The 10,854-nt window shown below is 42.9% G+C and overlaps 1 long non-coding RNA gene across 1 annotated transcript in view; it reads right to left on the bottom strand.

Annotated features, from left to right (window-relative positions):
- Positions 1-10,471: 10,471 nt before the first annotated feature.
- The window catches only part of LOC113903591, a 331,888-nt gene continuing 331,505 nt past the window's right edge, over positions 10,472-10,854 (bottom strand). The window contains exon 4 of the long non-coding RNA XR_003514196.1: positions 10,472-10,684. This is a non-coding gene — a long non-coding RNA (uncharacterized LOC113903591). The remainder of the gene's footprint in view (positions 10,685-10,854) is intronic.

Raw genomic sequence — 10,854 nt, 5'->3', positions numbered from 1 at the left:
TCCTTTCGCCCTTCATCTGAAATTATCACAACATTGTGGGCGCGCAGGAGCCTAGGGTATAAGGTGCTTGGTGTGTGTGGTCTAGGGGTGTCAGAGGAAGGAGGGGCCAAGAGACTGGAAAGAGGCTGAAGGGCACAGCCGGCTGCATTAACACCTTCTCAGTGCCATGGGAGCGGAGGAAGGGCTCTGTATCCTATCCAAGGCATAGTTAGAATCGCAGTTTTGCTTTGGAGCATCTCCCCACGTGACGTTCCGGGGAGGAGGGGCTGGAGGTGGAGCATACAGAGATGGTCAGAGAGGACCCTGAGCAGTTATCCAGGTAAGGGGTGACTAGGCCCGAAGGTGAACTGATGGTGATCATGGAGCCTTGAGGGCAGATTTCACAAGGGCTTAGGAAGTACATTCAACAGGAGGAAGTGATAAACTGGATGTGACAGGTGGGGAGAGAAAGAGGTCTAGGGTCATTTGTATGGTTTAGTTTTGGTACTTAGGATTCACTCTGTTATTGCCAGTTTTGACCTAATTAGCAAATCAAAATAATAGCATGGACAAAAAAAGCCTAAAATAAGAAGTCCAAGGCGATGGCTACAGGTAATGATCCACGACAGAGAGGGGTTGGGTTCTGAGGATCAAGAATCAAGGAAAACAGGGACTTCCCTTGCGGCACAGTGGATAAGAATCTGCTTGCCAGCGCAGAGCATACAGGTTTGGTCCTTGGTCTAGGAAGATCCCACAAGCCACAGAGCAACTAAGCCTGTGTGCCGCAACTCCTGAGCCTGTTCTCTAGAGCCTGGGAGCTGCAACTCCTGAGCCCCCATGTGCCCTAGAGCCTGGGAGGTGCAACAAGAGAAGCCACTGCAATGAGAAGCCCGGGCACAACAGCGAAGAGTAGCGCCCTCTCACAGCAACTAGAGAAAGTCCGTGCAAAAAAATAAAAAAGCAACAAAGACACAGCACAGCCAAAAATGTTTTTTAAAAAAGAAGAATCAAGGAGAATAACTAGGGCACCAGGAACAGGAGCTCCACCTTCTAAGACCAGGACTTCCAATTCTGCCGAACACTAACTCGTCCTGGACTGTTTTCAAGTGCTTGTACACTCATCACTGTAACTTCTTCACATACTAAGGCTGCTGCCCAAACGTGCTCTCAGGCAAGAGCTTCTGAAAAATGAGACAGTAGACCCATGGAGAAGGAGGCTAGCGTCATTCAGGCTGGCATTATTTAACCTCTCTCTCTCTCTCTCTCTCTCTCTCTCTCACACACACACACACACACACACACACAGGTGTGTCATTTGAAGTTAACTGGAAGAATACAACGTGTGTTTAACACTTTGGACCAGATGCTAATAGGCCTTTTGATGCCCCCAAATGTTTATTTTTCTCTCTATGACGTGTATATGTCAGTTCTAACATGTTCTCCATCTATTCCACACAGAATGGGAAGTTTGAGACTCTTTTTAAAGGGAAAGAACTCAGGATAATTTTTGTTCTGGGGTAAGTCCTATTTGCTTCCTGGTCCGGTTTAATGGTTGACAGTAAATGTCCAACTCAGATTTCTCCAGAGACCGCTCCATTCTTACTTCGAAGCATAAGACACTTGAATTACATCCATCAAATAAAGACATGATATATTCCCTCTATACAACCCTTTACAAGAACTAACTAGAATTGCTACCAACAGATTAAGAGTGTAAACATAATGTTAAATAAACTGATCCAGTTGCATGATGTATCTTAAAGGCAAATATCCTCCAGATCAAAATTACTAGTGCCTCTAGGGCCAAGATATAAATAACCTGTGCTTACTACTCAGCTTATGAAAGAGATGGCAAGAGTAATGGGTTTTAAATAGTTTCATAGGTAGTATGACTGAAAATAGTTCACGAATATTTGGGGCTTGTTCATGAAATGCTAACAGGTTATTTCAATAAAGGAGATGTTTCATCACAGTTTAGTGGCTGGCAGAGTCTGATCAATGGTGAGGTGAAGGAGAAGCATACGATTCGCATAGGCTTGAATTAGATGGGAGAAAAGTTTCCTCACTTGTAAATTGCCTGTAGTTGTGACATCTTACCGTATTTGCATGAAATGGGCCCCAAAAAGCAAAAAGTGATGTATTGTGTAAAATATGAGACTCCCTCAAATTCCCATTTGGTTACACCCTGGTTGTTGCTACATCTGAAGATGAAGCTGTCTTCATCACTTCCTTTTCTTTTATTCCAAATCTGTCCTCTGAAGACAAGCTGCCTGTGCACTCCCAGCAGTAATCCTTATTTGCAATTCAGGCTGCTGCAGTTGCTGTGTTAAATGGTCGACACTTTAAAAAAATCTAACTGTACTAGAGTTAAGTCCTATATTCTGTGTAGGACAGCAAGGAGGAAGTAAAAAATTTTAATGTTGCGAATTCTTTGAAGTCAGTATTTGTGTGGGGTAAGGTGGTTGGCAGTTATTAAAATAGTTCTATCACATAAGACATTTTAGCTCCCATAAAAATTCCTTTTTCCCCTTAGTTGATTACTGTTCTCCTTTCTGATTCTAGGTAGTTGCTGTATTTACTGAAATATGTAGAATCAATGTTTTGATGATTTTAGACTGTATTCATAATACAGTGGATATTTAAAAGTAGCCCAGAAAGTTACTGGAATCTCTGAATTTTTAGCCTAACTTAACATTTCCTGAAAGTTCTGCCAAAAATTGCAGAGAAGACATGACAATTTTAAATGAGAGAAGAAAAAAGACCCTTTCCTCTTTCTGTTCAAGATGAGGGCATATAATCAGTCACATTTTATTTTGAACTTTCCTTCACTAGAAACTGACAACCCAGAAAACTCATGGCCACAGCGGAAGTGGCTTGAGGGCCAAGAACCTGCCTCTCCAGTGGGTGAGAGGGGGGAGAATTAAAGAGGTTTGCAATGGCAAACTGATGTTTTCTCTACACACATCTCTTGGGATTGAACCCCTGTTCATTGCACTGGTTTTGCACATAGAGAACAATGTAAAGTGTCTGTAAAAAAATGACTCCCTTCCTAGCCTGCCAAAGAGGTTTTTATTACCACTCCTGGGTGGAGGACGCTGGTGGAAGCATCAGTACAGCCAGTCAGCCAGAAACCAGTCCTTCTAGTCTCCGGTCTTGGCTGCACTGAAAGCATCCTTTTTCTTTTTTTAACTTTAAAACTCATTTTGTATTGGGGTATAGCTGATTCTTAAGGGCAGAAGGAGAAGAGGGTGTCAGAGGATGAGATGGCTAGATGGAATCATTGAAGCGATGGACATGAACTTGGGCAAACTTTGGGAGATGGTGAGGGACAGGGAGGCCTGGTGTGCTGCAGTCCATGGGGGATCACAAATAGACACAGTTGGGTGACTGAACAATAACAGATAGCTGATTAACAATGTTGTGGTAGTTTCAGCTGAACAGCTTCAGGTGAACAGCAAAGGGACTCAGCCATATATATACAAGTATCCATTTTCCTCGCAACATCCTCTCCCACCCAGGCTGACTCATAACACTGAGCAGAGTTCCGTGTGGCTATACACTAGGTCTTTGTTAGTTATCCATTTTAAATATAGCAGTGTGTACATAATAATTCCAAAGTCTGTGGTACATATATACAATGGAATATTCAGTTCAGTTCAGTCGCTCAGTCTGACTCTTTGCAACCCCATGAACCTCAGCACGCCAGGCCTCCCTGTCAACCACCAACTCCCAGAGTCCACCCAAACCCATGTCCATTGTGTCAGTGATGCCATCCAACCATCTCATCCTCTGCCATCCCCTTCTCCTCTTCCCCTCAATCTTTCAAAGCATCAGGGTCTTTTCAAATGAGTCAGCTCTTCGCATCAGGTGGCCAAAGTACTGGAGTTTCAGCTTCAACATCAGTCCTACCAATCACCCAGGACTGATCTCTTTTAGGATGGACTGGTTGGATCTCCTTGCAATCCAAGGGACTCAAGAGTCTTCTCCAACACTCTCTGACATACATCACAGCAGGATCCTCTATGACTCACCTCCCAGAATATTGGAAATAAAAGCAAAAATAAACAGATGGGACCTAATTAACCTTAAAAGCTTCTGCACATCAAAGGAAACTATTAGCAGGGTGAAAAGACAGCCTTCAGAATGGGAGAAAATAATAGCAAATGAAGCAACTGACAAACAACTAATCTCAAAAATATACAAGCAACTCCTATAGCTCAACTCCAGAAAAATAAATGACCCAATCAAAAAATGGGCCAAAGAACTAAATAGACATTTCTCCAAAGAAGACATACAGATGGCTAACAAACACATGAAAAGATGCTCAACATCACTCATTATCAGAGAAATGCAAATCAAAACCACAATGAGGTACCATTTCATGCCAGTCAGAATGGCTGCGATCCAAAAGTCTACAAATAATGAATGTTGGAGACGGTGTGGAGAAAAGGGAACCCTCTTACACTGTTGGTGGGAATGCAAACTAGTACAGCCACTATGGAGAACAGTGTGGAGATTCCTGAAAAAACTGGAAATAGAATTGCCTTATGATCCAGCAATCCCACTGCTGGGCATACACACTGAGGAAACCAGAAGGGAAAGAGACACGTGTACCCCAATGTTCATCGCAGCACTGTTTATAATAGCCAGGACATGGAAGCAACCTAGATGTCCATCAGCAGATGAATGGATAAGAAAGCTGTGGTACATATACACAATGGAGTATTACTCAGCCATTAAAAAGAATACATTTGAATCAGTTCTAATGAGGTGGATGAAATTGGAACCTATTATACAGAGTGAAGTAAGCCAGAAAGAAAAATACCAATACAGTATACTAACGCATATATATGGAATTTAGAAAGATGGTAACAATAACCCTGTGTACGAGACAGCAAAAGAGACACTGATGTATAGATCAGTCTTATGGACTCTGTGGGAGAGGGAGAGGGTGGGGAGATTTGGGAAAATGGCATTGAAACATGTAAAATATCATGTATGAAACGAGTTGCCAGTCCAGGTTCGATGCATGATGCTGGATGCTTGGGGCTAGTGTGCTGGGACGACCCAGAGGGATGGTATGGGGAGGGAGGAGGGAGGAGGGTTCAGGATGGGGAACACATGTATATCTGTGGAGGATTCATTTTGATATTTGGCAAAACTAATACAATTATGTAAAGTTTAAAAATAAAATAAAAAAAAAAGAAAGAAAACAGAAAAAAAAAAAGTCTTCTCCAACACCACAGTTCAAAAGCATCAATTCTTCTGCGCTCAGCTTTCTTTGTATTACTCAGCCATTAAAAAGAGTAAAATAATGCCATTTGCAGCAACATGGATGGATCTAGACAGCGTCATACTGAGTGAAGTAAGTCAGACAAAGAAGAAATATCATTTGACATTCCTTATATGTGAAATCTAAAAAGAAATGATACAAAAGAGCTTACTTATGAAACAGAAAGAGATTCACAGACTTACAAAACAAATTTACAGTTGCTGGGGGAGGGCGGGGAGGGATACTTAGGGACTTTGGGAAAGCATCCTCTTTCTGGGCTCTGTATAGGTAGCTCTGTTCATCCCATTGATTTGGCATAAAGCATATGCCAAGTGGTGTTATGTCAGACAGAAAAAGACAAATACTATAAGATACCATTTGTAGGTGGAATCTAAGAAAAAACAACAAGCTGAAGTGAAGTGAGAGTCGCTCAGTCGTGTCCAGCTCTTTGCAATGCCATGGACTATACAGTGCGTGGAATTCTCGAGGCCAGAATACTGGAGTGCGTAGCCTTTCCCTTCTCCAGGGGATCTTCCCAACCCAGGGATCAAAACCAGGTCTCCCACATTGCAGGCAGACTCTCTACCAGCTGAGCCACCAGGGAAGCCCACAAACTAGTGAATATAATAAAAAAAAGAAGCAGGCTCACACATATAGAGAACAAACCAATGGTGTGGAGGGGCCGTATATGGGTAGGGGATTAAGAGGCACAAACTACTAGGTATAGAATAAGCTACAAGGATATATTGTACAACATGGGGTAAAAACCCAATATTGTATAATAATTACAAATGAAGTATAACCTTTAAAAATTGCGAATCACTCTATTGTACACTTGTAACTTACATAATATTATTTATCAACTGTACTTCCATAAACATTAAAAAAAAATATTTGTAGGTTCTTTTTCTGGCTCCATAACATACGTTTAGAGCCCAGTACCCAAGAGTGATGGCTCTAGTCCCATTGCCTGGGTTTAAAACTGGCCTTTGCCACTAACTGTAACCACCTTATTCAACTTCTCTGAGCCTCAGTTTAGCCATCTGTAAAATGACACTTCCTTACAGGATTGTGAAAATTAAATGAAATAGCACATGCAGTGCTTAGGATAGTGGGGGCCAGGAGCCTTAGAAGCCCACAGCAAAGATGAGCTATTTTTAGTAAATGTGCTTTTTTGATAAGCAACATGTTTTCATTCAATCAAGAGGCCATATATCTATACTATCAGACTTCACCAGATAGCTGACCATCTTCCCTTTGGTGACTCAAGTTGATAGCATTTAGGAGAAGATAGCAGTGTTGGTTTGAAGCTGTTTCCCCTCTCATCTTTAAAGGAAGCAGAGGAAAAGAAGTGTGGTCTGGTTCTGAAGAAAACCAGGTCAAGCTTTGTTTCCTGTTCAGACGGTCTGTGTATAAATGCATATCATGATTCCCAGAATTCCATTGTGACAGCTCCCTTAGTTAATGGGCAAGGAGGATTTTCTCAGGCTAGGTTTACACAGATCTGCCTCAGAAGAGAAAGCCAAATAATTCCTATTTTTGGCCTGGTGCTTAGAAAAGAAGGGACAAACTGCTTGTTTTTTAAAACTTTCTGGGACATTAAACAACAGGTTTCTTTTTCCTTTTTTTTTTTTTTTTTAAAGAAGGGGAGATCATATAAATAGGAAATGACTTAGTAGGCTTTCCAATTTCACTCTTTTAGGATAAAAATAATCTTTTTTTTATCTCGTGGGCTCATTTTTAGACATTACTCTTGCAATAAAAAACATCAAAATTGGGTAATTTGTAATGCTTTCATTCAAATCGGAGGCTAATTTCCTTAAGGAGGATTATAGCAACTTCAGAGGATTTTCTGTCCAGGCAAGATATGCTTCTGTCCATCCTGGAAAAGTGTCCACAAACATTAGCAGGTATCTGAGATTCCCTGCACCTCCAGGCACTTGAGTGAAGAGTACCTGCCAGTCCTTGGTGGGGTGGGTTTCTCTGTGTTGTGTCCCTTCTGGGAGGTTTGATAGCAGACTTTGGGTTATTTGTAGCACAAATCATGCACTTCTGAGTGCCTTGCTGGGTAGTCTTCTATAGGTTAGACCCCATTATAGACTTTTGAATACACTGTAAGGTGGCACCTCTCCTGTAATGTGTTTTAGTATGAATGTGCTGTACCACACTGCCAAGAATGCTGCGAGAATCCAAACAATTCCCTGTGCCCTACATTTTCAGCCAGTCGAGGTGTGATCAAGAGTGAAACTCCACTCTTTGGGTCTCTCTTTGTTTTTTTCTACAAAGGAGATCTCAACTCAAAAGTGGGATAGAACACTCAGCAAACACAAGAAACTATGCTTCAGGGTGAGGTCTCCTAGTTGCCTTTATGGAGTTTACTCTCCTTCTGGGGATCCAATGCCAGAAAAATGGTGCTCCATTTTGCATCTTCTTTCTTCTGTCCTTCCCTTTGGAACACTTTAAAAGCAACATCTCTGATTGAGAATCGTTCATTTTGAATGTGCCATCTAATCTTTGCAACTTTCTCCTGACATCTGAGCTGCTCTGAATTATCATTCCAGTATTTTCAGGGACCTTGGGATCTGCATCAGTGTAACATCTGTAGGCCTGATAAATCTTTTTCAAAAATTCAGAGGGGGTCTTCATTTGGTTTCTGTTCAAATTCTTGAATCTTGTTCAAACTCTTTCAAAGCCTGGTGAGATACACTTACAGTAGTGCTCTAATAAGGACTTCCCTCCCTCATGGGGGCCCCAGTTTGGTTGAGTAGTAGGTACTGTCAAGTGGGCTTCAGGTGCACCATTTGGGTGTGTTAGGTGGAGCTGGTATGCTGACTCCCTGGCCTTATCAATGACCATTCTCTTTTCATCTCCTGTAAGTATTACATTGAGAAGAATGTGTATGTCTGTCCATGAAGGGTGGTGGGTAGCAAAAACAGAAATAAGCACAGACTTAGAGAACGAACTTATGATTGCCAGAGGGGAAAGATGGGGAGTTTGGGATTGATGTATATACACTGCTATATTTTAAAATGGATAACCAACAAGGACCTACTACATACCACAGGAAACTCTGCTCAATGCCATGTGGCTGCTTGGATGGGAGGGGAGCTTGGGGGAGAATGGATACATGTATATGTATGACTGAGTCCCTTTGCTGTCCATCTGAAACTATCAAACATTGTTAATTGGTGATACCCCAATACAAAATATAAAGTTTTTAAAAAACAATTAAAAAAGTAGAAGAGAGCAATTCTGTCGTTTGGAGAGGCTCCTCCCCATAAGAAGGATTGTCCAATTAAACAATTGGTGGAGAAAGGACTCTGCATAGACACCCAGCCAGCTGGTTGTTTGTATTTAGGTCCCCTATGGCAGGGCTCACCAACCTCTGGGATCTGATGCCTGATGATCTGGGGTAGAGATGATGTAATAGTAATAGAAATAAAGTGGACAATAAATGTAATGTGTTTGAATCATCCCCAAACCATTGCCCCCTTCCTGGCCCATGGAAAAACTGTCTTCCATGAAACTAGTCCCTGGTGCCAAAAAGACTGGGGACCGCTGCCTTCCGGGATACAACGTAAGGGAAAGTGCCTTGCCCTGGGAATGGCTCCTGGCCCAAACTGTGTGCTCTGTTGGGTCTTAGACGGGGATACCAGACCAGGGCCCCGTGCCCCAGGAGCTAAGAAAGGATTTTCCAGCTGATCCCGATAAGGAGAGAGAGCCAGTCCAAGCACTTCCCAAGCCCCAGTGTTGGGAACTGGGGCTGGATGGCATAACCCCTGGAGCAGCTGGGACGGCCAGCTCAGCAGGAGGTTGCAGCAATACAGCCTCACCCACCTTTTTTGGGCTTCCTTTTTGGGGCACTAGTGGTAAAGAATCCACCTGCCAATGCAGGAGACGTAAGAGCTGCAGATTCAACCCTGGCTTGGGAAGAACCCTTGGAGGAGGGCATGGCAATCCATTCCAGTATTCTTGCCTGGAGAATCCCATAGACCAAAGAGCCTGGCGGGCTACAGTCCATGCGGTCACAAAGAGTGGGACACGACCGAAGCAACTTAGCCCTCATGCACTCCTTTTACTTCCTTCCTGTGTGAAGATTTTCCCGTGGGTTCCTTTTACCACGAGGTGACGACTGTCTGACCTCCTCCTACACTAATGCAATAGCTCAAATGCTTGCCCATTAGAGGATTGATTTCATCATTCTTCACAGAATAGCTATAGAGCCATCCAAAGGCCACCATAAAGCCACAAAGAGCAATCAATCATCTCTAACCATTAAATGGAAGCCCTTTTGCTTTGGCATCAACCAACCAGGCTGAATTCTTGGATGGGTCTTTTGGTGATTTAAGGAACCAGGTGGAATCTTTGTCTTCTCCCTGAAAATGTCCCACATTCAGACAAGAACAGACAGGTTTTTTGGTTGCAGTTCCTTTCTTCCACTTGACATCAGTCTGTAAATGGAGAAATGGTACCAAAACAAAATTATAAAAAAAAACAAACCCAAAGAACAAAATAGAATATCCTGAATAAACTTTCAAGTTTGGTCTGAGGGCTTTATATATCGCAAGAACCATCAACTCAACCCCTCTTGCAACATGACTCTTTGGAGAGCTGTTGGAACTGGGCCAACAACACAGGAGCCCGCCAACGACATAATTAACACAGCAAGGGTGATGCTACGCAGCACACAAGGTCTCAGATAACCCTGCCGAAACCTTCTTGCAGAGATCCTAACAGGTACCGAGGCCAAGCATTGCTAAATACAAGACAAACAAATGTTAGCATCCAAATAAACTAGTCCACAAACTGGGTAAAAGCCCAGCAATTATTTTCTCTCTCCAACAGGGTACCCCACTCTAAAATAAAACAAATCAGCTTATTCTGGAGGGGAAAAGACCCCAAAAGAAGCAAATTAAAGTTCTGTCTATACATACCAGAGCACTTACCCTACTGTATGGAGCCCCTCGGCTCCCAGATGCCAATTCCTTGCTCCAGTTGCCAAGCGCTGGGGCAGCCAGGGTTGCTTTGGGTAATTCTGAAGGGAAGATACTTACGACAAGTGGCGCCAGCAGCTGCTATGGCCTTACCTGAGAGTTCCTCATTGCCAGGCCAGCTGGTCACAAGCAGAAGGACTCCTGGCTGGCCTCACCAAAATGTGTTACTAAGTTCAAGCTCATCACACTCACTGCAGGACAGGTCAGTCAATCAGGATACGAGGAGTTGGGCAAGGAACAGCAATTTTATTCTGCAAGTCAGAAGACAGAGAAGATGGCAAACTCATGTTCTAAAGGAGCATCTTGCCCAAGTTAGAATTCAGGCTTCTTTTACACTAAAAGAGGAGGGATGAAGTCCTGGTCCGGCCACACTCTGGAGGGGATCTGTTAGTTTCTTCCTCTGTGCAGTCGTTCACAGATGGGCCTCTTCAGGATCTTCCTGTGAAGTAAACAGAGGTAATTTGGCTTAAAGATCATTACCTGGGAGGCAGGGTTCCCAGAGATGGGCTACTATGTACGATTTAAGCTTATAGGCAACATCCTTTTAGTAATAAACTTATAATAGTAGACAAAGTTTCTTCCCTATTATACAAATTTATTTCTCTGGAA

This window comes from Bos indicus x Bos taurus, chromosome 13, assembly GCF_003369695.1.
Source record: "Bos indicus x Bos taurus breed Angus x Brahman F1 hybrid chromosome 13, Bos_hybrid_MaternalHap_v2.0, whole genome shotgun sequence".
Taxonomy (NCBI): domain Eukaryota; kingdom Metazoa; phylum Chordata; class Mammalia; order Artiodactyla; family Bovidae; genus Bos; species Bos indicus x Bos taurus.
The sequence above is the reverse complement of the archived record's forward strand: the minus strand, read 5'-3'. Positions and strand labels throughout refer to the sequence as shown.